The sequence below is a fragment of the Cyprinodon variegatus genome, unplaced genomic scaffold (assembly GCF_000732505.1).
Source record: "Cyprinodon variegatus isolate N-32 unplaced genomic scaffold, C_variegatus-1.0 Scaffold22, whole genome shotgun sequence".
NCBI classification, from domain to species: Eukaryota; Metazoa; Chordata; class Actinopteri; order Cyprinodontiformes; family Cyprinodontidae; genus Cyprinodon; species Cyprinodon variegatus.
Window position 1 is genome coordinate 1,283,677 of NW_015150475.1, and position 5,946 is coordinate 1,289,622.

A 5,946-nucleotide genomic window follows, 5' to 3' on the forward strand; every position below is an offset into this window, starting at 1 on the left:
GGTGGTGGTAGTATCATGTTGTGGTTCTGCTTTTGTTCAGCAGAAAGTGTAAGGTTGGTTAGAGCTTATGAGAGGATCCAAATACAGTGAAAACTTACTAAAAACATGCGAGTTAGAGTAACTCTTTTATAGAAGCAACGGAAATTACTTATCTCTTTAAATTGTTCAAAACTGGTAAACCCTAACCCATAAATGCTACTTGTAAGAGGAGCAATGATCACAAAAAATGCAGATCCTGTGGGGAACTAAACACATACATGCTTTCATTTTAAGATAAAAAAAAAAAAAAACAATATCAAAAAACTATGCCCTTGGAATTTAATACCAGTTTCCTATCAAACAAATTTAAGTTTGTGGTTTGAAACGTAACAAAAATAGATTCCAATCAATGTGAATCCCTAAACAAGACACTTTTTTGCTTTGTTTTTTCTTTTTATATCACAGCCTAACATACTTTAAAAAGGCAACAACAATGTTTTGTTATGATACAACCAGTCAGTAACAGAGAATTAGGTTTAACTTTGGCTCCATTTGGGTCCAAATGTTTCACTATCTTTGAAACATGGACCAAAGGTCAATGCTGGTTAAAACTTACTTTGTAGAACTAATCAAAAATAGCTTCAGCCGACAAACCAAGGGGCCGTAATATTTGTATTACACTGTTTCAGTAACAGAAATCCTTCTTTTCCACAGTTAATATGATCACCTGGGAATCTGACTGATCCTGGACTCTAAAGGACACACCGTTCCCAACACGATGATAACACACAGGGTTTGATTATAACCAATTAAAATGATAAAATATCACAAAATCCCGTGGAACAGCTAATAACTAACAGCTATCTTAATAAACATAAGCTTTTTTAACTCGGCTAATGTCTCCGTGTGATAAACAAGCCTGTGACCGGTGAAACAAAGCTAACTGTTAGCATAAGTAACGGGAAGCTGTAACAAGTACTTACCTCACCGGACAGGCCTTATGTGATCTCTAAGACATACCCCGAAAACAATTAACTCTAGAAACCTCTGGTTTGGTGGAGTGCAACGTTCAATGGTGTCTGTAATTAGCAATAACCTCCTTCCGTTGCTGCGTTAGCTCTTCCTGCTCTCATTCAAACGCCATGCTGCCCGATCAACCAATCACGTAAGACTTTCTTCCTCGGTGGTATTTGGGATGTTTCCAGCTACATTACCACCTGTCGGTAGCTTTAAGTATCGACTTGTCCGCGTTCATTCTTTAACGTCAGAGATTTTTTCCCCATTAAATAAATATTCATATCAAACAAGTACCAGGGTTTGTTTGGAGGAATAAACATGTGTTTTAAGTACAGCAAAATTTAATTTAGCTCCTTTTCACATTTGCAAACCACCCCAGGTCCATGATTTACTGCTTTAAGTTATAGTCTAGTTAAATATAGGGTCTAACAAGTCAATTGTTATACAGAATCTCTGGCAGAGGTGATAAATTTCCTATTTTCCTCTTGTTGATCGTTTTAAATTTTTTAACCAACAAAAAAACTTTGATCAAAGTGTGATTAGTTGTTCAGCAAAGGGGTGTTACTGGATCCTTAAAATGTTTGATAGTCAAAGGGACTTTTTTTTTTTTTTAAATCTTCCAACCACATTTGTGGACATTTATATTTGACTAGAGCATACTTTTCTGTGCCAGAAGTGAACAAGCCTCCAGATGAACTTTTTTCCCCCCAATTTGTCACATAAACAACTACATACTGTTGTGTATTTTGTAGAGAATAAGACCAAAATAACAAAAATGAAAAGTCATTGGAAAGTGGTGCACAGTTTAACGGGTAGCAATGTCTGCACCAGCTTTGCAAATCTAGTCACCTGAATCATTTTCCTCCATCCCTCCATCCATTATCTGACATGCTTGTCCCGAGTGGGGTCGTAAGGGGTGCTGGTGCCTGTCTCCAGCAGTCAATGGGCGAGAGGCGGGGTATACTCTGGACAGGTTGCCAGTCCATCACAGTGCAATCATTTTCATTTTTCTTAAATTATTAAACTAAAAGTCCTCTTTCTAGCTATGACCGAATGGCTGTTAGGGCTGTTTTCCTCTAATTGTTCTTTTTCACACAATATTATTCCATTTTGCAAAAGTTTCAATTTGGTCTCCTCTGCTCATCTTCCAGATGCAGGCTGTGTCTCACACACTGCTGTTAGAAATCTTCAAACAGGATCAATTGTGGTTAATTTCAGTTATAGATTTTCTTACTGTCCTTTCTTCGTGTTGAAGGTCCATGGCTTAAAGCCATCTTATTTCCTACCTAAGTTTGAGAAGTATAGGCCTATGGGTAAAGCCTATTGTAAAAACTGAATGAAGCAACATTGTTTTAACTGATTTCTGGCAGAAAGTCTAACATGTAATTATTTCATCAGCATCATACAACACAGATTATTTCTAACAGACTCTAAATAATCTCTTTATGAAAACATGTAAACAGAGGAGGTGAACAGCAGGAAGTGGAAGTATCTCTGGCGCCCCCATGAAACAACAGCATCTTAATCTCTGGCGATGGAGTGAGTTTCCTACATCTCTAGCCCTGCTCAGCACTAATATTAGGTATTATGTCAGAGGAAAGAACACTACAGTATGTTTTTAGTAGTACATCTAGCTGGCACACCAGTCAACACTGATCTGATCAGCCTGACTCTGCAGCCAGACTGCACCGATGATCAAAGGAGCACACTCTGTGAGCTGATTTCTTTAAGGGGATAATGACATAAAGGAGGTAACCAGGTGCTGCTTAGATAAAAGGGAAATCATTGGGGTTGTTTTGCCAGGACTGTGGGTCGTCCCAGCTGCAGCAGCTCAGGGACACAGAGATTCGTGAGGAGCTGATGCTGCTGGAGGCAACAGATGGCAATATCCAGGCTGCCCTCAAGCTCATATTTGCCTGAGGCAAATTTCATGCTGTGTGATTATTAGTATTATTACTGTTGCGCTGTTCATCTTTAATTTATGGGCAGAACAGTTAAATCCAAGCTCCATGGGTCTTACAAATATTGTTGAAACAATCTTTAATTTAATTTCCGACATCCTATTCACTCCATAATTGTTATTGCTAGCATTAAACTGCAGATCAGAGCTTAGATGCTTGTAAGATGTAATTTTTGTATCAAATGGTTAACATTACAATTCAAGGTAGAGCATTTATTTATAAAAAACATAAAATAAAACACCTCTCCTGGTCAAAATGAAGTAAAGAGACACTAATTACAGATTTAATTTAAAGAGTCCATTATATAATAAAAAAAGATAATTTTAGATAAAACAGTCCGTCCATCCATCCATCCGGGTTCCTTCCATCCATCCATGAAACTAAAATACATTTCTGATCAAGTTGGTTCTCCACCAATGGACAACTACTTTGGATAAAGGACTATTTTGGATGTACAGAACAGGCCGCTCTAGATCAGGGGTTCCAAAACATTTTAGCATGTGTCCCCCGAAAAAACAACGGATCAGACTATACATAATCTATTAATTACTTTACTCTGTTTATACATATAAAGTAAGGTTATTATTTGCATTCTTAAGTAAACATGTATTTCTTATAAACATGGTTTTTAATTCAATCTGATATTTAATTGTGCATTTTATAATTTTAATCATATATAGATTTTGAATAATGTTTTAGATGAATAAATAAATGTTACATCTATTTATTTCATGGAACATTCACATGCATTTATATGTTTATAGTTGTATTTTGACCGTCCATTTATCTCAGGGATGATATTACAGGGATTTTTGAAAATGCAAACCCCAACTTGGTGTCTCCTGACCCCCATTTTGGGAACTTCTCTGAATCATGTAAGATTTTCCAGTTTGACTCAGCTCTCCACCATCTGTAAATCCAGCTAAGTTGTAACTAAGATGTTGTACTTTTGGTCATGATCCACATATCGGCACTACGGAGGAGGGAGAAAACTTTAAACTGGCAGATCTAGAACTAAGGCTTTTGGACCTCAACAGCTCTCTTATTGCTGCAGAGAAGGCATCAATTTGCCTTTCTATCTCCTATTCCATCCCAGCTTCATTTAACAAGGCATTAAGATATCTGAGATCCTTTAACTGAGGCAGAGAAGGGGTGAGGGGATCAATGCTCCTTGCTTTGAGGTCAGAGGCACTCTGCTCCAGTGTGCACTGAAATAACTGGTCTGAAGGTGGCAACAAAACCCCATCATCAGTAAAAAGCAACGATTAAACGCTGAGATTTTCTCACCATACAGCCTTCTAAACATGACTAACCCATGAAATTCTATTCATGAGGAGGAAAAAATATCTGAGACATGCAATCAAAGCAAAGGCTTCAAACTTAGACATCTCTTTAAGGAAGACATAAAAAAAAAAATATATATATATATATATATATATATATATATATAAAAAACCCAAATCCCCAAAAAGCCAGTAGGGTGCAATATGTAATCTAAAAAAAACTTATTTATCTCTACTCTGACAGAATTCCTACCTGCTGCACGGAAACAGGCAAAGATTTAAAGGTGTAAGGTAATACTGTACTAGCACAGTCAGTTACACAGCAATAGTTCTCACGGTTTTATCTTTGTTGTCACACAAAAAAAATACAATAGTTTTTCTTAATCAAGGTCAGAGACGTTGTGCTTGCTCTGTTGGAGAGTAAATATGGTTTCCTCCTGCTGGGGAGCTTAGCTCTTTCCTCCAAACAACTCACTTGGATGAATCTTATTCCTCTCAGTAAGGGGAACTTTTTTCCATCATATAAATGGAAAAAAAAAAAATCATAAAAAAATACTTCTTCTGAGGTGTAGACAGGTAAACTAAGAGTAAATTATAGGGCTTATAAATATTACAATTGGAGAAAGATAAAAAACTTGTTATAAGAATTTTCAAAATATATTCAATTCAGTTTATTTATGTAGCGTCAATTCACAGCACATATCTCAAGGCATTTTACAGTTCACCAGATCATACAGTCAAATTGATTCAAAGTTTTCCATCTAAGGAAAACCAGTTGATTGCATTGATTCATTGACTCGAAGGCAGCCCTCCCACTGAGCATGCTTAAAGCGACAGTGGAGAGGAAAAATTCAATTTTAAGAGGAAGAAACCTCCAGCAGAACCAGGCTGTGTGTGAGCGGCCATCTGCTGAGGCCGACTGGGGTTAAAGGAGACAGAAGCAGAGATACAAAAAGCAGCTGTAAACAGGCAAACGAGCTCACAGTCAGAGAAACAGGACTAAACTGAAAAACAGGCCGATCTCAAACATCTATAAACAAAGGTGTTGATGGCAGCAGCATAGCTGATATTTCTCTCCAGGATGGAGTCACAGCCAAACAGGAACAGAAGAGGCGAAGCTACTATGAGAAAAAGCAGAGAGAGCATAATGTTAGAGATTGAACTAGCAGATTCTGCAGAGTGGAAGAATAGATAGAATGAAGCAAAATAATGATATAGGGGTCCCTATGTCCTCCAGAAGTCTAAGCCTATAGCAGCATAACTATAGAGATAACTCAGGATAACCTGAGCCACTCCAACTATAAACTTTATCAAAAAGGAAAGTTTTAAGCCTACCCTTAAAAGTAGACAGGGTGTCTGCCTCACGGACTAAAACTGGTAGTTGGTTCCACAGGAAAATGAAGTGACAGACTAATCCGCTTCTTTTTGAAAGACTCTGGTCCAAACTCTATAACTTCTGTTGTGTATGCATTCTGAGCAGAAAGTTAAGAGTCATCCAGGTTTTTCTGTCTTCAAGACATGCCTGTAATCTATGTAATGGGTTGCCTTCATCTGGATTTATAGACAGAGTATCATCAGCACAACAGTTGAAATCAATCCCATGCTGTCTAATAATTCCACCGATTGGGAGCATATATATACACACTAAAGAGAACTGGTCCTAGCATTGATCCCTGTGGTACTCCACGGGTAACCTTTGAGCATGA

General features: G+C 37.5%; 1 protein-coding gene across 1 annotated transcript in view; it reads right to left on the reverse strand.

Moving 5' to 3' along the window:
• The window catches only part of slc25a44 (solute carrier family 25 member 44), a 5,784-nt gene extending 4,651 nt beyond the window's left edge, over positions 1-1,133 (reverse strand). The window contains exon 1 of the mRNA XM_015391004.1: positions 963-1,133. The gene's annotated coding sequence lies outside the window, so the exon portion shown is untranslated. The remainder of the gene's footprint in view (positions 1-962) is intronic.
• Positions 1,134-5,946: the final 4,813 nt, after the last annotated feature.